Source organism: Podarcis gaigeae, assembly GCF_964106915.1.
Source record: "Podarcis gaigeae genome assembly, chromosome: 4".
Taxonomy (NCBI): domain Eukaryota; kingdom Metazoa; phylum Chordata; class Lepidosauria; order Squamata; family Lacertidae; genus Podarcis; species Podarcis gaigeae.
This window is the reverse complement of record NC_139677.1, coordinates 103,627,566-103,651,985: the sequence shown is the minus strand read 5'-3', so window position 1 is coordinate 103,651,985 and position 24,420 is coordinate 103,627,566. Positions and strand designations below refer to the sequence as shown.

The following is a 24,420-nucleotide window of genomic DNA, read 5'->3' as shown; positions in this document are numbered from 1 at the left end:
CCCGGCGGAGAAAGGGAAGGAGGCAGGAGGAGGCAGGAGGAGGAGCGGAGCCCGCGCGCGAAGGAGGAGCAGCAGCAAGCGCCTCGCCTGCACTACTCCTCTGCCCTCCTCTTGCGCCTTTCCTTTCTTTACGCGTCTCCGCCGAGGAGGAAAAAGAAGGGGGAAGGCGGCAGCGTCTGGCCAGCCCTTCGTCCGCCGGCCGGGAAGGAAGGAAAGAAGGCAGGCAGGCAGGCAGGCAGGAGGGCCGGCCGGGGAGGCGCTTGGCCGGCGGCGAGCGCTTCGTCTCCCCGCCCAGGCGCCGCCTCCGCCGGCCGAGAGCGCACGGAGGCGCCGGGGAAGGAGTCGGCGCGGCGGTAAGTGGATCGCGGGTGCTGCGAGCGGCGGGGCTGCTCTCCTTTGCCTCTGGTCTTGAAGAGCCGCGGAGCAGGCAGGCATTCAACGGGGGCAGCTTCCCACCCGTTCCCCTTTTGGAGAAGCGTTCCCCGTTGGCTTTCTGCCTGCCTCGGGGGAAGTCAAGGGGCTGGGGGATCTTCTAACACAGCTCCCGTTCGTCCTCATTTGGAGAAGCTCCCCGGCCGAGCTTGTGCAAAGCAGGCAGACATTCAACAGGGAAAGCTTATTCCAAACACCAGTGGGGAGCAGCGGGGGGGGGGGGACTTCCCCTGTTGAGTTTCTGCGAGGCAGGCAGAAAGTAAACAGGGGAAGTTTCCCCCTCTACTGGCTTTTGTCATTCAGAGAAGCTTCCCCTGTTGAATTTTTGGGAGCTTTCTCACCCCCCCCCCCCGCTGGTGAAATGGATGCAGGAGCCAAACGAGGATTACACACGAATGAGGTTCTGAATGATCTGTCTGTTTTATAAGATGAAAGTTTCTCGGGACTGTAGGATTTCAGAGCTGGGAGGGGGACCCCCAAAGGTCATCTAATCCAACCCCCTGCAAAGGGTGGGGAGAACTGCTTGTAAACCAGGCCTTCCCAACCTGGTGCCCTCCAGACATTTGCAACTACAACTCCCAGAAGCCCCGGCTAGCGCATCAGTGGGACTTGTAGTACAAAACAGCTGGATGGAGCCCAGTTGGGGTGGGCTGTCAAACAGGGAGGCTCAGAGGCTACAATATTATTATTATTATTATTATTATTATTATTATTATTCTTATTCTTATTCTTATTATTATCATTATTATCATTATTATCATTATTATATTTTATTATTTATACCCCACCCATCTGGCTGGGCTTCCCCAGCCACTCTGGGCGGCTTCCAACAGAATATTAAAAATACGATAAAACATCAAACATTAAAAGCTTCCCTAAGCAGATCCACGCTGTGACATTTCTGCAAAGTGGACTTCTTAATATTTCTGCTGCGGGAGAGGTGTCACTTCTGCAAAGCGAACCCGGGAACATTATGGGATGCGGACCTTATAGCACTGCTGTTGTTTGTATTTATTTGAGCTTTGCTTGGAAATAAACCTCTGTTTGCATTTTCCCAGACCTTTTAAACTCCTCCCTCTCAGCCTCACTGAATTCAATAGCCCCAGTTCTGCTTGTGGCCGAGGCCTGTGCAAAATCCCTTTCTTGCTTCTTGCTGGAATGCCCGAATAACTAGGGTTTTGTGTCCTAGTTGCGTTTTTAAGTATAAATGCATATGAAATGGTTTGCATGGGGGGGGGGGGATTTTAAATAGGTCTTGGAGCCGCCTCCAGCTGCAGAGGGGAAAATCGTTTTAAGTGGGTGTAATTGGGTCTCTCAGCTGCTCTGGGGACTTGCAAATGTGTGCTGCTGCTTATAGAATCGGAGAACTGTAGAGTTAGAGGGGCTCCCAGGGGTCATCTAGCCCAACCCCCTGCAATGCAGGAATCTCAACTAAAGCATCCCTGGCAGGTGGCCGGGGCGGGGGGGGGGGTTCCCACAGTGAGTGGGGGACATGGTGGGGCAGGGAAGGGACTTTCCCCATTACTAGCTTTGCTCATGTGTGGGTTTTTTTAAAGACTTGCCTATCGGAGCAGCATTGTGATCTGAGGGCCTCCTCCGCAGGGTCGTTGTGTCGGACATCATGGGGTGCAGTTGATCTTGGGGCAGAAAAACATCCTGGGTCAGCCATGCTGTGACTAATGCCGTTTTTGGTCTTGCAAAGTGGTGAAACTCTACCTTTGCTGGAATATTTCTGTTACATCGTGTGATTTCAGTATTTGTTAACACCTGCTTCTCTCGTTATGTCTGTGGGTCCTTTGGGGTTTTCTCCAATCATAACAAAAAAAATTCCTTCCAGTAGCACCTTAAAGACCAACTAAGTTAGTTCTTGGTATGAGCTTTCGTGTGCATGCACACTTCTTCAGATACACAGATTCTCCAATCATGTTTCTGAAGATTTGAGGACTAGCGACTTGCTCATCTAAAACCCCTACATTTTTGGAATGCTGATTTTAGAGGTGGACATCTAATGGCTGCAAGTGAAATTGTGAATCCTTTAGACTGCAATCTGATTTTATTATTGTTGTTGTTACTAAATTTGTATACTGTACTGGCCTTCATCTGTAGATCTCAGGGCATAAAATTACAAGACAAAAACTCAAACACTTCTTAAACAGACATATGAGCTCTTTGCGGGGCTATGACACTGTGTTAAAGGTTTTAACCGCTGAGTAAAAACTGCCTCTTTCTTGGTCATCTGACCTGATAGGAAGTGTGTAGGACCACAGGAAGCAGCCTTGAAATGAGCTGGCTGCTGGGTCAAATCACTGTATTTTTTGCCCCATAAGACGCACCTGACCATAAGATGCACCTAGTTTTTAGAGGAGGAAAACAAGAAAAAAAATATTCTGAACGAAACAGTGGATGTATGATTTTTGTGGTTCATGCTGTGGCCACAGACATGTGATTTGACGGTGAGTTTGGGGTAGCCCAATGCAAAAATCCTGAGGATCCATGTGGATCCGTGCTTTGTAACCACGTTTTTGCACCATTCTTGCCCCACGAAACAGTGGATGCGTGATTTTTTTGGTGCAGGCTGTAGCCATGGACATGCTATGTGATCTGTTGGTGAATTTGGGATGACCCAATGCAAAAATCCTGAGGATCCATGTGCTTTTACCTCCCCCCTCCCAGGCAGCCTCCTTTATTGCTAGTGTCCCTTATCTCCCTCCCGATTGCTTGCTGATCAGTTGCTCAGCGGCTTTGTTTCAACGCCCCCTTACCTTGTTCTTAAAAAAAAAAAAAGCATGATCTGCTTTTCGCCCCTGGGCAATTCGGCTTCAGGGACCACACATTCGCTCCATAAGACGCACAGACATTTCCCCTTACTTTTTAGGAGGAAAAAAGTGTGTCTTATGGAGCGAAAAATACGGTAGCTTACTGTAGTTGACACTGAGTGTCATGGGACTCTCCAGGATCTTAGTGTGAGGACATTCCCATCTCTACCTGGAGATGCCAGGAATCCAACCTGGGACACCAGAGGAGCCGGCTGGATCAGGCGAGTGGCCCATCTATTCCAGCATCATGTTCTCATAGGGGCCGAGCAGGATCTGAACCCAAAAGCCCTCTCCCCTCCTGAGGTTTCCAAGCGACTAGTATTCAGAAGCATCACTGCCTCTGACTAAGTCAGGGCTCAGCTGTCGTGGCTCAGCCATCATGCGTTATCCTCCTCCATCAATTGGTCCAGTCCTTTTAAAAACTGTTGCAGGAATTTATGTCTAGGCGGTGGTGGAGGTTTGCCCCTCCAGCAGATATCCTGCACATGCAGCCCACTACCAAAATCAGCACCATCACTTTTGTCACTTTTGTGATTTGTCCCCACAAAACACTTCATCTCAGTTTCTTCCTATCTATTCAAAGGGCCTCTGCTGCAGAATACCAAGTGTAAGAATTCACTGATCAATGTACCTGTGTACGGGCTCACTGGGAAAACTTCAGAAATTCATATAGACACATGAGCTCAGCTACTCAGCAGCCCCTCTGCCTGAGTGATAATCCCTGGCATGCTCAGATTACTGCCACCAGACCTCCCCTTTCATGACGTAACTGTGATGTATTAGTGATGTAGTTTGGGGGGGTGTAACATGGGGGTGAGCAGCTAATAAAAGTTTGGGGGCTCTTTTGTTCGGGGCTTCCATCTTGTTCCACCTTGTGGCAGGTGGGAGTCCTGTTGCGACCGTCTTCAATAAAGACCAAGCCTACTGGCTGCTGTTTTGCTCTGGTATTCCTGGCTGGTGTCCTTGTTTTTTGTCCAAGGGAGCCCTCAGATTCCTCCATTAACAAAAGCCATCTGGCTCAGCAGTGCGCTGCTGCATCCTGTGGCAGGGAGTTCCGTAGTTGTAACTTCTGCGTGTGTAGCAGGTTCTCTGCCCTTGACTCCTTACCGAAGCCTGCCGACGGCTCAGATTTGCTAAAGCTGGGAAATTTTAAGGGCGCAGCTGGCATGCCTTTCTGAGAGAGATGCGCTGGTAAAACCCAGAGCTTGCAGGAGCAGGAGGAAATGGAGGCGGGCTTTGGCATGTCTGCCACACTGGCCTCCTCTTGGCATCGGCGCTTGTTCGAGGTAGCCGAGGGGGGACGAGGTCTGCAGAGCCTTCAGCAGGAGCCAAGACTCGCGTGCCCATCGCTGGGTCCTGGGATGCAAGCCTTAGCTTGCGTGCCACAGCTGTTCCTGGCAGCGGTGCCAAAGGAGAGATGTACAGCTCCTGGCTTGCACGCTTGGAAGCTGCATCCCCGAGGCTTCCGGTTGGTGCCGGGCTCACAAATCGAAGCTTGCCCTCCAGCCTCCCCTTTTGCAGCTGGGAAAACAAGGCAGCTCCGACAATCTCACTGCTGTGCGCATATCTGGGGTTAGAGGGACAATGCTCCCAATTTCTGGGCAGTTTTAAGAATTCAGCAGCAAGCCAAGGATGGAAAAAAATTCCAGGTCTTTTGTTGCTGCTGCTGCTGCTCCTTCTGCCTTGGTGACCACCAGGTGACTGGGAATTTTTTTATTTTTTATCTCTGGCTGGAGAGTCCAAAGTTACAGCTTCCTTGCTTCTGGAGCTGCTCTCGGCTTCCTGAAACATAATTGAGAAAAGTCACGGGGCCCTTGAAAGATGAATGGATGTGTTGTGGCGCCCAGGGCTGTGTCAGATTTGGGAAGCTATCTCAGGGCCCCCAAACCCTTTTCTCGTCTGACTCCCTTCTCTGTAGGCTGAAAATAAAGGGTCGGTCGCTCTGAGGCTGAGCTTCTGATCTTGGCCCCCGCAGATAGAAGGCTGGATGTGGCCCTTTGCTTGAGCTTTGCTTCAGAGAGCCGGCATTCTGTGCCCAGTCCAGGAGAAGTTTAGCAGGGCACCCTCACCCAGCGCGGAGAGCGGGGAGAAAAGGCTCTTTGTCTGCCGGAAGAATAGGCCAGAAATTCCCCTTACATTCAGACCTTCCCACAAACATTTCTGTTCCTGCTACGAGGCCGAAGGGGACCTGGCTGCTCCCTGGCGAAGCGCGCGGTCAGCAGGGACAGATCGGTGCCAGGTTTTGCTTTGATTTCCAGAAAGCCATCGCCCCTTTCCTGCCTGCTGCCAGGTGAGTTGTTCCCTGACGCCCAGGCTAAACATCCTCTTCGCTCCATCTCTCTCACGTTCTTGGGATGACTGAAGGGGGCTCAGGAGTGGGGTTCCCTCTTTCCCTCCCCCTCCCCAGTCTTCAGGGCCCTTTAGAGAATAATAAAGAGCCCGAAATGTACTGTACTTTTCGCTCTATAAGACGCACCAGATCACAAGACGCACCTAGTTTTTGGAGGAGGAAAACGAGAGAAAAAATATTCTGAATCTCAGAAGCCAGAACAGCAAGAGAAAACAGCCATCCCTCTTGTTGTTCTGGTTTCTGGGATAGCTGCGCAGCCTGCATTTGCTCCATAAGACGCACACAACATTTCACCTTACTTTTTAGGAGGGAAAAAATGAGTCTTATAGAGCAAAAAATACGGTATATTCCAGCCTTAGGGAGGCAGCGCTAGGAAGAGGCCAAAGGGAGCTGACTGGGGCTGCCCCCCGCTTGCGTTTGGGGTGCCCAGGGAGGCGGCAAGGGTTTCAGAAATCAGACTGACCCCCATCAGGCACAATGCCTTAGGAAGGTCTCCTGCACAAGCTCGGTGAAAACTGGGGGTGCCCACGCATGTCCCCCTCTCTTGTGTTTTGTGTTTCCTCCTCCCTTTGAACATTTATTGCGTGCTCTTTTATGAATCGGGGTCTGTTCCCCTTGCCAGACTGGGAGGGGCGGAGAATAGAGCGCCCTTTCTGATGGACCTCGGCTGCGGTCCCTTCGTTTTGCTCTTGAGGAAGGCCCCTCTCGCCTTATCTCTTTATATTTAATAGCTTAATCCACTCCGTTTGGCCTTCTGGTTTATGAGGAACTCTGGGTGGTGGTTTGATTATGTCGTTGGTTTTATGGGCTGGAGGGAGATTCCCTGCGCCGTTCGTTCGCTCAGATTCTGACAGTTTGGTTTGGATGGGTGTGCATCTGCGAGGGCATTTTCACGAAGCGACATTTAAAGCCCCTCAGCTTCCAGTGCTGGCTCCAGAAATCTGCACTCGTGTGTGAATTGCCAGGGGTGGTGGAAATGATTTAAGTTTGCAGAATAAAAGAGAAAACGAGGGTTGCACCAGTCATTTGAGGAAATGGAGGAGGAGGTGAAAGAATGAAAAACAGGAAAGCTTGCAATGTTTTGGACTTTTCGGTTTAGAGAAAAGCTGAGAAAGGAGTGGAAATGTGTAAAATCATGCGTGGCCTGGAGGAAGTGGCCAGAGAACAGCCCCCCCCTCTCATATATATAATATTGGAAGGTGCAGAACAGATAAAATACAGTAAAGGGCTTTTTCATGCAGCACCATAATTAAACTATGGAACAGGAGGCAGTGATGACCCACAACTTGTAGGGTTTTAAAAGGACTGGGCAAACTCACGGTTAGCCTTGGCATTATTAGCACTGCAGTTAACATTAACAAAGTTGTACCCGAAATCCACTGCAGCTTGAGTGTGCCATATTAAGCCGAGCTCATCTCCTTGTCATCCGGCCCCCTCCCAGGGTGAACGCCGCATTCCCCCCTCTCTCTGTTGGAATGCGTGTCTTGTCAGAGTAGATGCGGGCCCGGGACCTCTATGTGTGCCCCCATTTCCCTCACCCCTTTTTTTTAAAAAAGGAATTGCATCCTTTTCTCCCTTAGGGTCTATCTAGTAGGTTTCAGCCCAAGCCAAGATATTTTGCTGTCTGAGGCAGAGGAAATGCTCCCCCCCCCCCCAGCTGTTTCCTTCTCAAGGCGGCTCGTGTCATTTTGGTACCCAAATGAGGGGAAAACAACAACTAAACCCAATCAAAAACAAAACAACTAAAAAATGAAAGTGTTTAACCATTTCCTGCCCTGTTTCCTTTTGCCCCTAATGGTAGGGCCGGCCCATAATCATCTGGTCGCTGCAGCCACTGCGTGGCACCTTGTCTGTCTTCTTCCAGCAACTCCTGCAGCCCAGGTAAAGGTAAAGAGACCCCTGACCATTAGGTCCAGTCGTGGCCGACTCTGGGGTTGCAGTGCTCATCTCGCTTTACTGGCCGAGGGAGCCAGTGTACAGCTTCCGGGTCATGTGGCCAGCAGGACTAAGCCACTTCTGGCGAACCAGAGCAGCGCATGGAAATGCCGTTTACCTTCCCGCCAGAGCGGTATCTATTTATCTACTTTGACGTGCTTTCGAACTGCTAGGTGGGCAGGAGCAGGGACCGAGCAACAGGAGCTCACTCTGTCGCAGGGATTCTGATCGGCAAGCCCTAGGCTCTGTGGTTTAACCCACAGTGCCACCCGCGTCCCTGCAGCCCAGCTGGTGCCAAATGTTTTGCTCTTCTTTCCTTTGGACCACATCTTGTCGTCTGGACTCCAGCTCAGGACTCCAGACAAACTGGCCAGGCTTGCAGGTCGTTTCGCTGCTGCTAACACAGCAGCACTGCTAACACGGGACGCAGCAGTTCCAAGTTGCCGGCCTCTGCGGCCACAGCAGGCGCTGTGATTCTCCAACAGTTTGACTTCATCCTTGGAGGCACGCTCCATTGTCTCTCGAGACGAGTTGTGCTGATTCTGAGGATTAAAGTGGGCCCGTGTGGGTGTGGCGATCTAGTCTCAAGTTGTGAAGGCCGGGTTGCAAGGGAGGTCTTCCGAGAGAGGAAGACGGAGCTTCAGGGAGAGAAGCGCCAGCGTTATTAGGGGCCGCAGGGCAGGGCCTGGTCAAAGGAAGCTGGAACGGTGCCCACAGGCGGTGCTCCAAGGGGCGCAGAGCCAGGGATTTCTCAGAAGCCACAGGGACATCTTGGCCTGCTGTATTTGTAGTGAACGAGGACAGAGGCTGGAGGGTGAGGCAGAGGGCAGGGGATTTGAGGGGGCAGAGTGGACTGATTCGGGGTGGGCTGAGCATGCCACACTATGTACCGTTCTGGTCGCCTCCACTAAAAAGGATATTGGAAATGGAAATGGTTCAGATAAGGTAGGGCTTCCGTTACATTCAGATATTCCCGGTCATTACCGGGATTTCAAAGGAATTGATGTTGTGGGTGTGGATTTCCGAAAGGCGGCAAGTCAATTGAAGAAATCACTTGGTGGGTTTGTGTGTGTGTGTGTTTTAGTAGAAAGAACTAAACAGCTTTGGGGTTTGACCAGTGCTGGATTTACGTATAAGCTAAACAAGCTATAGCTTAGGGCCCCACTCTCTTGGGGACCCCCAAAAAAATTTAAGGGGGGGGGAAAAGAACTGGATGTACATTTCCAAAATATAAGAAAAACACACAAATAAAATAAAACCTACATACAGCAACCGTGTTTTGTGTTGTGTAGGCTTCTGTGATGTAAGTCATGGGCCCTGCCTGCTCCCTCAAATATCACTGCTTTGCTCCTTTCTATATATAGGGTGCCTACATTCTGCATGCATTTCAGTTTAACAATGACTTTGATAAAATACATATTTTGTTATGTGCAAATGGCTTTAGATACCTATTAGGTCCATAAATTACCATGTAGCATATATGCAACACAAAAAACAGCAACAGTTTGTTGTTGACAAAGGACAGCTGGACTTAGAAAGGGGGGCCCCATGTCCTTCAGTAGCTTAGGGCCTCATCAAACCTAAATCCGGTCCTGGGTTTGACTTTTTTTTTTAAAAAAAAAAAGCCAAGTGAGGGAATAAGAAGGGAAAGGTTGCAGCATTTGGGACTTTTAAAGATGTTCATAAAAATACACACAGCACAGAGAAAGGATAGTTGAAACTGTGGAACTCCCTGCCACATGAGGCAGAGAAAGCTGTGGATGGCTGCTAGCCAGGAGGGCTCTTCTCTGCCTACACAGTCAGAGGCATCAACGCTTCCCGGTATCAGAGTACTGCTTGGTCCCTGTTTGCCTTTTGAGACTTTGTTATGAGGTTAAAGTAAACCAATAGGAATTCTGAAATAAAGAGAGAGAGAAAGGGGGAGGAGAATGAAAAACAACAACCAGGGTTCATAGCCTCATAAAATAAAGAGCCTTCTCAAGTGACTAATGATTGAATTGGATGTTGCAACAAGAACTGACTTGATGCGCAGGGAGTGCAAAACAAATGAGACGAATGCTTTAAATATTTGGCTCCCTGAAGTTGGGTTTGTTCCTATTTCTGAGAAATTAACAGCATCTTCAGGCTGCAGCAAGACCTGTGGGTTTTCCCCGGGGATGTCCCAATGAAATATGACTTTTTAGGGTTTGCCCTTTTTTAAAAAAATGCCCCCCTGCTTCAACAAACGAAGAGGAACTCCCTGCACAGAGAGAGGTAGCAGGTCAGGGAGGCAAAGCAAAAGCGGTTTGTGCAGATCTGCAAAACTGAGGGGTTTTTCTGTGGCTGGATGAAGAAGTCCAAGTGGAAATTTACTGCTGGGAATTCTCAGGCGGGCAGCATGCCAAGCGGTAAATGGGGCAGCAAGAACAACTCACAAGCCGCAGCAGGGAGATGGGGGGGGGGGGAGAGAAGCAGAATTCTTTGCACTGCGCTCTCCCGACGTCCTCTCCCCGAGAATTGGAGCAGGAGGGGGGTCAATGGATGGGAGACGGTGTCTGGAGACGGGTTTGCACAGTTTGGAGACTTAACCTGGGCAGAAAACAGCAAAGACCTGATGAAGAGAGCACAGCAGAGGTTATATTTTCTGAGAATCCTCCGGAAAAACAAACTCTCAAAGGACCTGTTGATGGCATTTTACCATTGTCCTGTTGAGAGTGTATTAACTTATGGTCTGTGTGTGTGGTTTGGGAGCTGCACCGTCAGGGAAAAAACAATGCTGTCCAGGGTTGCAAAGAATGCGGAGAGAAGAATTGGGTGCACTCTTCCCACTCTGGACCAAATCTATGCTTCCAGGTGTCATAAGAAAGCTGCAGAGATAGCGCAGGATAGTGCGCACCCCAGAAATGATCTCTTTCAGCTTCTGGAAGAAGGTACAGGGTTATAAAGACCAGGACTAGCCGCCTGAGAAACAGTTTCTACCCAAATACGATTTTGGTTTTAAACGCAGTGCAAGGTAGTATCTACGGGAGTATATTGTATTTAAAAATGGGGTATCAGAGTTTTTAGGGGGCTAACCAGGCTGGGATAGCAAGCTGGTTGGTTTTTGAATGTCTTCTGTAGATTTTCAATTTTGTTGTTCTGTATGGAACAATGAAGGGACGCAGGTGGCGCTGTGGGTTAAAGCCTCAGCGCCTAGGACTTGCCGATCGAAAGGTCGGCGGTTCGAATCCCTGCGGCGGGGTGCGCTCCCGCTGCTTGGTCCCAGCGCCTGCCAACCTAGCAGTTCGAAAGCACCTCCGGGTGCAAGTAGATAAATAGGGACCGCTTACCAGCGGGAAGGTAAACGGCGTTTCCGTGTGCGGCTCTGGCTCGCCAGAGCAGCGATGTCACGCTGGCCACGTGACCCGGAGGTGTCTCCGGACAGCGCTGGCCCCCGGCCTCTTGAGTGAGATGGGCGCACAACCCCAGAGTCTGTCAAGACTGGCCCGTATGGGCAGGGGTACCTTTACCTTTACCTTTTATGGAACAATGACAATAAAGATGATTGTATCGTATCATATGGTATTCTGGATTGGTGGCAGAGGAGGAGTCCTGGCAGCTGTGACTGTGTGCCCACAAAGTTACCCGAAAGAAGAGGATCAGGGAGGGAAGCAAGGGAATTGTAGGATTTTAGAGTTGGAAGGGCTCTCCAGGGGTCATTTAGACCAACCCCCAGCAATGCAGGAATCTCTGCTAAAGCATCCCTGACAGATAGCCATCCAAGCTTTGCTTAAATGCCTCCAAGGTGGCCCATGACCACCCGTCTTACAGTCAAACTGCTCTTACCGCTAGAAGGTTCTTCCTGATGTTTAGTCGGAATCTCCTTTCTCGAAACGTGAAGCCACGGGTTCGAGTCCTACCCTGCAGAGCAGGAGAAGACAAGCGTGCTCCCTCTTCCATTTGACAGCCCTTGAGATACTTGAAGATGGCTATCGTATCTCCTCCTAAATGGCCGGCGAGTGGTTATATTAATCATCCCTGGGGATATTTGCCCACTGCTTAATATGCTGCATCCCTAACTGGTTTAGGTCAGGGGTCAGCAAACTTTTTCAGCAGGGGGCTGGTCCACTGTCCCTCAGACCTTGTGGGGGGCTGGACTATATTTTGAAGGAAAAAATATGAACGAATTCCTATGCCCCATAAGTAACCCAGAGATGCATTTTAAATAAAAGGACACATTCTACTCATGTAAAAACACACTGATTCCCGGACCATCTGCGGGCCGGGTTTAGAAGGTGATTGGGCCGGATCCTGCCCCCGGGCCTTAGTTTGCCTACCTATGGTTTAGGCATAGCTGTCAACATTTCCCTTTTTTTAAAGGGAAATTCCCGTATTCCGAATAGGATTCCTCGCAAGAAAAGGGTTTAGGTCATACTAAAACACAGTAAGATTTTTATTTTGCTCTGGGGAAAATGTATATGCAACATTAAAAACCCAAAATACAAAGAGATGCATCAGTAACCCCTTCTGTGCTACAAATCCCACAGGCTTCAAAGTAGGTTTGCCCCATTGACCTCCAGCTTCAAGGGCTGAGGTCGAGGGTCAGCTCTGGACCCCTTGCCTTCCAGCTCTTTCCTTCTCTGTCAATATTCCTATCATCCTCCTCATCTTGGAAGGTTGGAGGAATCTCCCACTTACCCTCAGGGCTATTTGCAGTTTGAAAAGAAAGAGAGGCAGAGGGAGAGACAAAATAAAAACAACAGCAGCGAAATAGAAATTCCAGGATGTTGTGCCAAAGTGGAGCTTAATTTTGCAAACGAAGCGAATTGGCATATATGCTGTTGTTTGCAAAGAGGCTAAGCAGAATATCAAATATCCTTCGGATGCCAAACGCTGCCCCACAAGGTGCCAACCCTGTCTGTACTGCCGTAATCCTGTTTTATTGACCTGTTTCCCCCCCATTGCTCTAGGGTCAAAAGGGCTGCCAGAGAGACTTGCAAAAAACCACTGGCTTATCTAAAATGCACAACACAAAAGGAAAAAGGAACTGGAAGGGAGGAGGAAAAGAAAACTTGGGTAAACTTTATTTAACAAAAACCTCTGCAATTTTCAGGAGGAGGGATTCTGTGCTCAGTGCTGGGTAATGACACTTCCTCCGTGGAATTATGGGATGCCAGCAGAATCTGGGCAGGGCTTTGAGAGCAGAAATGTTGCCGGTAGGTGGTGGCTAACTGCAAGTGCTCCATATACTTGAAGCGCTGAAAATGTGTCTCGGGGTTAAAGCCTGGATCACGCTGAGCGTTGTCCTTGTTTTACTTCATTTTGTCTGCTCAGACGTCCTTCCCGTGAGGGATGGACATTAGACTGAGCATCTTGCTCTCGGGACTCCTAAGAATTCGAACCCAGGACTTGGTTCGCTGGCTCAGTGGATTGAGTGACTTGAATCATTCAGATGAATAAAGAAGAAACACTTCTAGAAGAATTGAGACCCTGTTCGGATTATTTGAGAAAATGTTGTTGTTTAGTCGTTTAGTCGTGTCCGACTCTTCATGACCCCCTGGACCAGAGCACGCCAGGCACTCCTGTCTTCCACTGCCTCCCGCAGTTTGGTCAAACTCACGTTGGTAGCTTCGAGAACACTGTCCCACCATCTCGTCCTCTGTCGTCCCCTTCTCCTTGTGCCCTCCGTCTTTCCCAACATCAGGGTCTTTTCCAGGGAGTCTTCTCTTCTCATGAGGTGGACAAAGTCTTGGAGCCTCAGCTTCAGGATCTGTCCTTCCAGTGAGCACTCAGGGCTGACTTCCTTCAGAATGGAGAGGTTTGATCTTCTTGCAGTCCATGGGACTCTCAAAAGTCTCCTCCAGCACCAGAATTCAAAATCATAAATTCCTTAGCGATCAGCCTTCTTTATGTCCAGCTCTCACTTCCATACATCACTACTGGGAAAACCAGAGCTTTTACTGTACAGACCTTTGTCGGCAAGGTGATGTCTCTACTTTTTAAGATGCTTTCTAGGTTTGTCATTTGAGAAAAGATTGCAGTCAAATGAAATCGCAGGTGGGACTTGAAATATAAGCAAAGGAAAGAGAATGATGAAAGGAATGTACTGTAAGATACACGCGTTGGAGAAATATTACGTATATGGCAGGCGATGAATGATTTGAATAGAAACATCATGGAAGTGAAGATAGGAAGTCAGAATCTCATCGCAGTATTGCATTGAAATTGAACTGAATTTGTTAAATTGAAAACCAATTTAAAATTATGTGTGTGTGTTGGGAAGCTAGCCTATTGTTCACAGTTAAGATTCATGTTTGTTGCTCCGCCTACTTTCCCTCCTGACCCCGCCCCCACTGTCAATGTGGCCCCCCAGAAGCTTGTATGGAAGGAAATGTGGCCCTCTGGAGGACAATGTCTCCCCAGCTCTGCGGTGGCAGGGCCAGGTTCCCAGGATAGGGGAAGTGGCAGTTGTGAGTCTAATGTCTTAAAATAAATCACTGTTAACCGCAGACGGGATGCTGTGCCTTGGCACTGCCCACCCTGGCTGGCGTCATCGCTGCGTGCCTTCCTCGCAGGGCTCACGTTTTGCCCGAGTCACTGCAGGCCGGGGGGTGGGCGAGAGGCCTCCCGACGGGAAGCCAGGGTGGCTTGGGTGACTCACTGGATGGTACAGGACCTCTGGTCGATGAGTCAGCCCTCAGGGACTGTCAGGCAGAGCGATTGCTGTGGATCGGTGCCCCGGCTGGTGTTGTAAACAAAATCTGCCCTTTTCCCCCTTATTGGGTATCCAAGAGCCTGTATAGAGTCCTTACATGGGGTCCCTATTGGTAGGAGAAAGTAACAGAGGCCAACCAGAGAATATTGAGAAGCAAAGCATCGAGTAAACCTGATCTTTATTGAACTGTTGCAACAGGGTGCTCCCCTCACATGCAGGAGAAGGAGGAGGACCCCGAACAAAGGTGTGCCTGTCCTTATACAGTATTTGTTTTGTTGTTTAGTCATTTAGTCGTGTCCGACTCTTCATGACCCCCTGGACCAGAGCACGCCAGGCCCTCCTGTCTTCCACTGCCTCCCGCAGTTTGGTCAAACTCATGCTGGTAGCTTCAAGAACACTGTCCCACCATCTCGTCCTCTGTCGTCCCCTTCTCCTTGTGCCCTCCATCTTTCCCAACATCAGGGTCTTTTCCAGGGAGTCTTCTCTTCTCATGAGGTGGCCAAAGTATTGGAGCCTCAGCTTCAGGATCTGTCCTTCCAGTGAGCACTCAGGGTTGATTTCCTTCAGAATGGAGAGGTTTGATCTTCTTGCAGTCCACGGGACTCTCAAGAGTCTCCTCCAGCACCAGAATTCAAAAGCATCCATTCTTCGGCGATCAGCCTTCTTTATGGTCCAGCTCTCACTTCCATACATGTCCTTATACAGTATAGATATTTTTAATTCCCTGCCTAGGAGCTCAAGACCACCCCTCCATACATCATACATACATCACAGACGGGGTGGTACCCAAGACTACCCCCCCAGATACATCATACCTACATCACAGAAAGGGTGGTCTACAGCAGAAATCTTAGTGCTTTTTTTACCTCCTGTCTGCCAGGTTACCTGTTTAATGGTCACTTGATTGGATCGCCTGGGGAGCCTGGCCAGTCTTTTGTAATGATAACTACTTATTTCCTGAGCCAGGTGACAGCCTCACACCCTATTCATATCTTAAATGAGCCCTTAAGACAGGATTTGTGAAGGAAAAGACAATGGGGAGGCTTTTCCATTTTCCTTTGACCTTGCAGAGAAAACATTTGCTCAGTTTGGGAATCAAAATGGTTTCAGGTTGGTCTTCATGTTCTGATCTATTTACGCGCTTGGTTGGTACTCTTATGAACAAAATTCCTATCACACTAGCAGAATTTCAAATAACCAGCTCCACCTCGCCTGGCTCTCTAATTGCAGGTCCTGTCACTGTTTAGTAGCTCTTCCTTAAGAACAGGAATTTCACTAGGGTCAAATGTCAGGTTCTGCAAAGACCGGAAGAACCAGACGGACAAATATAGTATGGGGGTCATCTGTGTTATAATAAAAAAAACTCTGTTCCCTTTCCCTTATGGGGTACCCAAGAGCCTATTTAGAGTCCTTAAGTGGGTTCCCTGTCGGTAGGAGAAAATAACAGAGGCCAACCAGAGAATATTGAGAAGCAAAGTGACTAGTAAGATCTTTATTAAACTGTTGCAACACTCACCACACACAGGAGGGAGGAGGAACCCCCAACAATGTTGCGCGAGCCCTTATGTAGACTTTTGAAATTGCCCACCCTGGAGCCCAAGACCACCCCCAAAAACATCATACATGCATCACAGAAGGAGGCCGTTTACAGCAGAAATCCTGTCTGCTGGGATACCTGATAATGGTCACTGATTGCTTTACCTCTGTTTAAAAACCTCCAATGAAGGTTTTAAGGTCTCTTGTTGTGCCAGTTTGACATCCTCCCCCCCCCCAAAAAAAAATTTCATGTGCAAAGGATTGGATGGGGCTGTTGGCAATCTTGTCAGAAGAAGATCCGTGGAAGATGGAACCGGCTTGTTTTCTGCCGCTCCAGAAGGCAGGACTCGAATCCATGGCTTCAAATGAGAAGAACAGAGATGCCAAGATTCAAGAAGAACTCTCTCAACTGTTCAGCACTGGAATGGACTCACCCACATTGTTTTTTTTTTTATAATATTTTTTATTGATTTTAAGAAATACAGAAAAAAGAATAAAGGATAGATATAAGAGAATAGAATAGAATAGAAGAATAACAAATTTCCATGTTCTTTTTTCACCAAATCTAAAGGACTTCCCCACATCCTCCAAACCCTGCATTCTCTGTCATATAAAACATCAGCAGTTTGTTAACTTATTTCAAAACTTATTGTATCTTCCATTTTATCATGTTCCCTGATTTCAATTTTACTGTAACCCAATTCTTGTACGCTTTGTATTAAACACAATAAAGTTGTTTCATTATTTTACCTCTAAATTCTTGTGTCTTAATTTTCATTTCATTAACTTACATTTGCTGAAGCTAGAGTTTCCTAAAAGGTGCATTTTTTTTTTTTAACATTCATACAGCTTATAGTGTTTTTTCAAATAGTCCTTAAACTTTTTCCAATCCTCCTCAATTGTTTCTTCTCCCAAGTCTCGGATTCTGCCAGTCATTTCGGCCAATTCCATATAGTCCATCAACTGCGATTGCCATTCCTCCAGCGTGGGTAAATCTTGTGTCTTCCAATATTTTGCAATCAGGATCCTTGCTGCTGTGGTAGCATACATGAAAAAAAGTTCTGTCCTTCTTAAGCACTCTCTGGTCCACCATGCCCAGAAGGAAGGCCTCCGGTTTCTTAGGTAAGGTAAATCTCAGTACCTTTTTTAGTTCATTATGGAACATTTCCCAGAAGGCCTTCACTTTCGGGCAGGTCCACCAGAGATGAAAGAATGTCCCTTCCGCCCGGACTCACCCACATTGGAGGTTTTTAAGCAGAGGTTGGGGGACCATCTGTCAGGGATGCTTTATTTTGAGATTCCTGCATTGCAGGGGGTTGGGCTAGATGACCTTTAGGGGTCCCTTTCAACTCTTAAGACTCATCAGATTCTATTATTCTAAGGTCTCCCTTCTGAAACACAGGGCGCCCCATCAGTGCTGCCATTCCCCCACCTCGGGAAGACACACCTGTGAAAACATCCTCCTTCCTTTGATCTCCTGACCAGAACATCCTGTTCCAGTTGTTTTCATTGTTAACGCTGGTTCAGTGGGTTTTCTTTATTGTACATTTTAATTATGGATGGATGCTTCTAACGTTTCGATGGAATGGTTTTATTCTGCTGGTCAATTCTGTGTCCAGGTGCTGGTCAATTCTGTGTCCAGGGCAGCTGTTTACCAGCTCCATCTGGTACGCAGGCTAAGACCCTCCCTACCCACAGACTGTCTCGCCAGAGTGGTGCATGCGCAAGTTAATTCTCGCTTGGACTACTGTAATGCACTCTATGTGGGGCTACCTTTGAAGGTGACCCAGAAACTACAACTAATCCAGAATGCGGCAGCTAGACTGGTGACTGGGAGTGGCCGCCGAGACCACACTGAAAGACCTGCATTGGCTCCCAGTACGTTTCTGAGCACAATTCAAAGTGTTAGTGCTGACCTTGAAAGCCCCAAACGGCCTCCGTCCAGTATACCTGAAGGAGCGTCTCCACCTCCACCGTTCTGCCCGGACACTGAGGTCCAGCACCTTCTTGCGGTTCCCTCACTGCAAGAAGCCAAGTTACAGGGAACCAGGCAGAGGGCCTTCTCGGTGGTGGCTCCCTCCCTGTGGAACGCCCTCCCACCAGATGTCAAAGAGAACAACAACTACCAGACTTTTAGAAGACATCTGAAGGCAGCCCTGTTTAGGGAAGTTTTTAATGTTTAACAGACTACTGTATTTTAATACTTTGTTGGAAGCCACCCAGAGTGGCTGGGGGAAAATAATAAATTCTATTCTATTCTATTCTATTCTATTCTATTCTATTCTATTCTATTCTATTCTATTCAAAAAGTTCTTCCTGATGTTTACTTGGGATCTACTTTCTCATAACTTGAATCCAGATCCTAGCCTCCAGAGCAGGAGAAAACAAGCTTGCTCCATCCTCCAGCCCTTCAGATACTTGCTATTAATATTCCTCCAGGGGCTCCAAGTGGCGCACATGATTCTCTCCATTCACCTTTTAGCCCCACGACGACCCTTCGAGGTAGGACAGGCCGAGAGGCAGTGACTGGCCCAAGGGCAGAGCGGAGCAGGCTTCATGGTCTGGGTGGGGATTTGAACTGTGCACCACATGGAAAAGGATGTGGTATGTGAAATAATAACAACGGCAACTTGTGGGCATCTCAGGAGCAAAGGAGGGCCAGGGGAAGGCTGGATTCGATCCTTTGCTTCGGAATCCCATTTGCTGGAAAATGCAGGGCTCTTGCGCTCAGATCCTGCTTGTTGGCTTCTCACAGGCATCTGCGAGAAGAGGACGAGACCTTGGCCTGATCCAGCCAGCTGGCCCACGGGGCGAGCCCTCGCTGGCGGAAGCAAAGCACAGAAATGAAAGCAGAGGCGTTGCTCCTCTCTCTCCGCTTCAGTAAGTGCCTGCCGTTTTTTCGCATGCATTTCCTGCCCGGCGCTGGATCATGTCTTAATGCACTTCCTGGAGCAGGAAACGCGGGTCAAGGCCGTTGCCCTATCGGATCCGGCGCCCTGCAACACACAACTGAGCGGATCCTGACCCCAGCAGCAACAGCAGCAGCAAATGAACCAAATTGCATTATGTTCTGGAATGTAAAACTTCCTGCAGTGAAGAGCGTTCCTTGCAGATTGAAAGGGGACGGGGGCCTAATCCAGCCCACTGGTCGATTCAATCTGGCCCTGGTGGCAGCTTATGTCCTTGGGTAAAATTCTAAAAAAAGTTCAGCACCTTTCAGCTCTAAAGAAAAGAGTAAATGCGAAAAAAAGCTCAACAATTTTGGGGTAAACCTCAATCTGAAAAAAGCTCAACAGCTTTGGTCGGCCCTCACGCATGTTCAATTCATCAAATCTGGCCCTCTTTGAAAAAAGTTTGGGCAAGGGATCCCAAACCTTTTCAGGCCACCACCCCCTTGGTTCCATCAACTCGTCCTCAGTGGGCAACCCCTTACCCTATTACAAAGTGTTATTCAGAATAGCAGTTTGCACGACCCAATAAGGACATACCCTCCAACATTTCTCAGATGAAAATAGGGACATTTCTCATTTTCCCCCCTCCAACTGGTAAAGGTAAAGGTACCCCTGACCGTTAGGTCCAGTTGCAGAAAACTCTGGGGTTGCAGTGCTCATCTCGCTCTATAGGCCGAGGGAGCCGGCGTTTGTTCGCAGACGGCTTCTGGATCATGTGGCCAGCAGGACTAAGCCGCTTCTGGCGAACCAGAGCAGTGCACGGAAACACCATTTACCTTCCCGCCAGAGCGGTACCTATTTATCTACTTGCACTGGTGTGCTTTCAAACTGCTAGGTTGGCAGGAACAGGGACCAAACAAAGGGAACTCACCCCATCGTGGGGATTTGAACCGTCGACCTTCTGATCGGCAAGCCCAAGAGGCTCTGTGGTTTAGACCACAGCGCCACCCGCGTCCCTCCCCCTCCATCTTACCCTCCTCCTATTTTCTGCAGAGCATTTCCTATCAGAAGAAGGGTCAGTGCCATCACCAAGGGGACACAGCACACACACCGTCTTGAGAAAACCCCTTAATCCTGATCTTATTTTAATCTTTGGTATAATCATAGAATTGTAGATTTGGAAGGGACCCCAAGGGTCATCTAGTCCAACCCCCTGCAATGCAGGAATCTCAGCTAAAGCATCCATGACAGATGGCCATCCAACCTCTACACTGGGCTGGGTTTTGGCAGCGGCAGCCATGCCGCTATGAGCTGCCCAAGGGAGGAGGCTGGCCGCAGCCGCTATGGAGAGGCCATGAGACGCTCCCTCGCGGCCACCGTTGTCCCTTGGGACAAGTGTTGGCTCAACCTTTTCCCAGAGCTCAGCAGCAGCAGCAGCAGCAGCAGCAGCACTGGCAGAGGAAATGGGGACATTCCGGGATCAAATCAGAAGCCAAAATGGCTTTCGTAATTCCGGGACTTTCTGGGGAAATTGGGACATTTGGAGCGGTGCCAGATTTACTTATAAGCTAAACAAGCTATGGCTTAGTGCCCCACTCTCTTGGGGCCCCCAAAAAAATTTAAAAGGAAAAAAAACCCTGGATGTACATTTCCAAAATATAAGATAAAAAACAAATAGAATAAAACTTAGATACAGCAACAGTGTTTTGTGTTGTGTAGTCTCCTATGATGTAAGTCATGGGCCCTGCCTGCTCCTTAAAGTATCCCTGGTTTGCTTCTTTCTATATATAGGGTGCCTACATTCTTCTTGGACTGATTACATAGAGACTGGTTTTTAGAGACTAGATAATGAGTCTCTGTAAATTGTGTTTCTATTTTTTTAAAAAAATAATATTTATTAACAGTTTAGAGACTACAAAAGAAAGCAAGAAAATTAAACAAAACAATACAATACAAAAACAAAGACACTACATGACACTAACACTGAAACATTAAACTAACAAAACAAAACAGAAACAATTTAAAACACATTCAATAGTTTCAATATCTTAACTTTCATTCACTTGTTTCAACGACCTCCTCACACCTCCCTTTTTGTGTTCCACTTCAATTAACTGTTTCAGCAATTCCTTTCCATCTTCCACTGTTTTCTGTCCTGTAATTTTTCTTAACATGTTCTAATCTTATTTCCCCTCCCTTTAATACATTGATAATCTATTTGTACTTAGTTCCTTATAACATTTCTACTAAAGCCATATAACTTCATTCCAACATTTTTCTAGCATTCATTTATTTTACAGTATTTCTGTAAATAGTCTTTAAACTTTTTCCAGTCTTCTTCCACCAATTCTTCTCCCTGGTCTTGGATTCTGCCAGTCATTTCCGCCAGTTCCATATAGTCCATCAACTTCATCTGCCATTCTTCCCGGGTGGGTAAATCTTGTGTCTTCCAATACTTCGCGATGAGTATTCTTGCTGCTGTAGTTGCATACTGTAAATTGTGTTTCTAAAGGAACTTTTGTTACTGCCAAATGCCAATGTGTTTGCATTATTAAGTTTGTTATGAATCAAAAATCATTTTAACTTAGAACTTAATAATTATTTCACTATTAATATACTTCTTAATTGTATTTCAGTTCAACAATTACTTTGATAAAATACATATTGTGTTATGTGCAAATGGCTTTAGATACCTATTAGGTCCATAAATTTCCATCTAGCATATATATTCAACACAAAAAACAGCGACCATTTGTTGTTGACGAAGGACAGCTGGACATATAAAGGGCCCCATTACCTCCAGTAGCTTAGGGCCTCATCAAACCTAAATGCAGCCCTGATTTGGAGGGTGTGCAACCCACCAAGGAAGACAATAATGCAATAAAATTCATAGCAGTAACAATTAGTTTCACCTGTCTTCAAAATCCAATTAGAGGTTGATGGCAAGGAAAAAGATGGTGTTGAAAGAGAATTTCCTGGATGCCAAGATCCAGGTTTAGGGCACAAACTCTTTGGCGAGATGCCCCAGTGAGAAGCTGGCAAGGAGGACTTGAATGCAACAGCATTTGCTCTCTCCACCTGCAGATCCTGGCAACAGGTGGTTCACCTGTTCAACAGGTGATTGTGGATGTAGATCAGAGTCACTGTGAGAAGCGCCGGTTTAGAAGGTGGCTGCGTTCTGCGTCGTTTTGTGTGGCTTGCCCGGCCTGCGGAGAAATTCAGCTCCCCCCACCTGTAGCTCTCATGATTTTGTCGATAAGATTTGGAAGCAGACAGGCAGAGGCTGAATGGCTCCAGTGTTCAGCGGCTGGAATGTCTGAGCCCTCTGGCGAAACTCTTGGTCATCGTCCCAGCCATCAAGTTTCCACACCCTCCAAAATTTCTCCCAAAAAATCAGGATACAGTCATACCTTGGGTTACAGCCCAGCCGCTTCAGGTTGCGTTTTTTTCGGTTGCGGACTGCTGAAACCCGGAAGTACCAGAATGGGTTACTTCTGGGTTTCGGCAGTCGCGCATGCGCAGAAGCGCCGAATCGCAACCCACGTGTGAGCAAACGCTCAGACGTGGGTTGTGAACGCTGCAGGTTGCGAACATGCATCCCGCACGGATCACGTTTGCAACCCGAGCATCCACTGTACCCTTAACAACAACAACAACAACAACAATTTTATTATTTATACCCTTCCTGACTGGGCTGCCCCAGCCTCTCTGGTTGGCTTCCAACATAGATAAAAACATAGTAAAACGTTAAACATTTAAAAAACCTTCCCTAGACGGTTAAAAACCTTTAGATGACTTCCAAAGGTTGTCTAGTTACTTATCTCCTTGGCTCGGGGGTTGCATAACTCCACACCCTCCCAACATTTCTCGGAAGAAAATAGGGACGTCTTAAGGAAAAACAGGACATTCCAGGATCCAGTCAGAAATTGGGACGGCTTCTGTAAATCGGGGACTGTCACTGGACAATAGGGGCACTTGGAGTGTCTGCATTGTGTGTGTGTGTTTGGGTGTGTGCGCAGGAGAACATCCTGGTGGATTATTCCCCAAATCATCAACGGGGTCAATGGAGCTGCTTGGATTACTGTTTAATAGCTGTTCTTTGGGAGTTCTGTCTCGAACTGCACCCTTTCTCCTAGTCCCCACAATCTGTTTAACTCTTCCGTTGTTCTTCCTACTCCTCCTTTTTAAAAATAATTGATTTTGTTAACAACAAAAAATGTACAAACATAACCCCCCCCCAAAAAAAAAAGAAAAGGAAAGAATCAAAAATTTGGACCATGGAGTGTCATAGTCTGGAAAAACAAGTCCAAAGATGTAGTTCAGTTCCAAAGGCTTAATAAAGTATTAACTCATACAGGGATTCTCTTTACAAATAAGAAAGATGCGACAAAATAAATCCATTCTCCATCTGTGAGTGCCATCCTTATTGAGAATAAAGTTTCTACGGGGGTTTTAAATGAGTTTGACATTTGCATATACTGGTGGCACTGAATGACCGAGTGGCTCAAAGTTTGTTTAAGAAATGAAATCCACCCACACAGACGCATGCGATATCTGTGTGTGATTCAACCTCTGTCTTTTCAATTCTTTTAAGTGTAGGCGATACCTTTTCAAGAAGGGCAGTTTGCCAGAGCCTTGAAGACCAGCAGTCCAAACTATTAGGATTAAGGGTCTGTCAAGGGTTTGTTTCTTCAGATCAGTTTCACCCATCAATCATTTTTTAATTTATTTTATTTTTTTAAAAAGGCTCTTCTGCATTTCTGGGGCCTTAGGAGACAGGAATGCCCACGCGCCGTCCTTCCTTCTGCTATGAGCTAATTGCAAAACGCTTTCTGCCGAATATTCAATCTCTCTCCCCCCCACCTTTCAAGTTCCTCATCTGCAATTTTTGCAATTGGAAAGGTCTCGTAAGCAGAAACTCCCTCGCTCTTGACGGAAGCACAGTAGCCTTCAGTAAAAGGGGGCATGGATTGCTCAGACCCACTCAGACATTGCCAAAGGAGGAGGTGAAGCCCAGAGGTTGGTGCCACGGTGCCTTTTCCCCCTTAAAATAAATGTTGTTTGGGGGAATCTTAGGATGTGCTACCCTGGGGCTCGAGGGATGTTTGGGGCAAGTTTGTTTGCACGCTTCTGTTCAAGGTAGGCTTTTCTTCCTGGTGGGTATTAGAGCTGGCATGATCTTCGGACTGAAAATGTGTAAAAGAGGGCATGGGCAGGAAAATCTCAACAGCTGGGAAGCGTCTTTGACCCGTGTTGCTTTGGGCAAATTCCTAAGGAATATCCTGGGCTTTCTCTTCTGGCACCTCCGTTTTGGTTCATAATATGTGGAACTTGGCAGACGGGTAAGAGCCTTGGGTGGAGAAGGTTCGTTCGCCCGCTTCTCCAGACTGTTTGCCCGAGAGAGCAGCTGCCAGTCAGAGTAGGCATACTGAGCTAAACAGGCCAAAGGTTTGACTTGATATAATGCAGGTTCCTGTGTTGCCTGTTGAAAGAAAAGCTGGCTTTTTGCAGCTGATTTTGCTACCCTGGAAATTCCTTGCCTGATTCACTCACATAGGAAACGCTGGATGAAATTTGTCGCAATGTACTTTAGACAGAATGGTTTACTTGAGATGAAATTTGTCGCAGGGTTCTGTTTGGGCCAGGAAGTTTGCCCCCTGCACTCCTCGTGATCTTGGGTGCTTTCCTCCCACTGGGGAGCGTGACAAATATGGGACAGGCTTTCAAGCGGCGTGGAACTAGATTTTTGCAAAACTCTGCTTTGGGGAGACTCTGTTATTTGTTGTC

The 24,420-nt window shown here is 47.8% G+C and overlaps 1 protein-coding gene across 13 annotated transcripts in view; it reads left to right on the top strand.

Annotated features, from left to right (window-relative positions):
• ARAP1 (ArfGAP with RhoGAP domain, ankyrin repeat and PH domain 1) overlaps positions 1–24,420 on the top strand; it is a 160,944-nt gene continuing 136,524 nt past the window's right edge. For 3 of the 13 annotated variants that reach the window (XR_014563549.1, XM_083735963.1, XM_083735960.1), the window contains exon 1: positions 23,548–23,652. The gene's annotated coding sequence lies outside the window, so the exon portion shown is untranslated. Of the gene's footprint in view, positions 354–5,171; positions 5,539–23,547; positions 23,653–24,420 lie in introns of those variants that run through there. The other 10 variants (XR_014563547.1, XM_083735965.1, XM_083735952.1 and 7 more) reach the window with 9 other exon arrangements.